The following is a 787-nucleotide window of genomic DNA, read 5'->3' on the forward strand; positions in this document are numbered from 1 at the left end:
ATCAATTTCAAGAACTCCCTTCTTCTGAGGTGTCCCATTATTCACAGGATTCCTCTCAAAAGTGTACATGAATTGGTTATTAGCAACCATGTCAATGAGTTCTTGAGCTTCTGCAGGCGTTTTCTTTAGGTGAATGGATCCACCTGCAGAAGTATCCAATGACATTTTAGCTAATTCAGATAGACCATCATAGAATATATCCAGGATGGTCCATTCTGAAAGCATGTCAGAAGGACACTTTTTGGTCAGTTCCTTGTATCTCTCCCAAGCTTCATAGAGGGATTCACCTTCTTTCTGTCTGAAAGTTTGAACATCCACTCTAAGCTTACTCAGCTTTTGAGGAGGAAAGAACTTGGCTAAGAAAGCCTTGACCAGCTTATCCCAAGAGTTCAGGCTATCCTTAGGTTGAGAATCCAACCATATTCTAGCTCTGTCTCTTACAGCAAAAGGGAAAAGCATGAGCCTGTAGACTTCAGGATCTACTCCATTAGTCTTAACAGTATCACATATCTGCAAGAATTCAGTTAAGAACTGAAAAGGATCTTCAGATGGAAGTCCATGAAACTTGCAGTTCTGCTGCATCAGAGAAACTAGCTGAGGTTTCAGCTCAAAATTGTTTGCTCCAATGGTAGGGATGGAGATGCTTCTTCCATGTAAATTGGAATTAGGTGCAGTAAAGTCACCAAGCATCCTCCTTGCATTATTATTATTTTCGGCTGCCATCTCCTCTTTCTGTTCGAAAATTTCTGAAAGGTGCTTACTGGATTGTTGTAATTTAGCTTCTCTT

General features: G+C 40.4%; 1 non-coding gene across 1 annotated transcript; it reads left to right on the plus strand.

Annotated features, from left to right (window-relative positions):
• The first annotated feature begins 219 nt into the window (after positions 1–219).
• LOC148579554 (small nucleolar RNA R71) lies at positions 220–327 on the plus strand. Its single transcript, XR_015896441.1, has one exon. It is a non-coding gene; the product is annotated as a small nucleolar RNA R71 (small nucleolar RNA).
• Positions 328–787: the final 460 nt, after the last annotated feature.

Source organism: Arachis ipaensis, chromosome B10 (assembly GCF_059453495.1).
Source record: "Arachis ipaensis isolate K30076 ecotype BB chromosome B10, ASM5945349v1, whole genome shotgun sequence".
Lineage (NCBI taxonomy): Eukaryota > Viridiplantae > Streptophyta > Magnoliopsida > Fabales > Fabaceae > Arachis > Arachis ipaensis.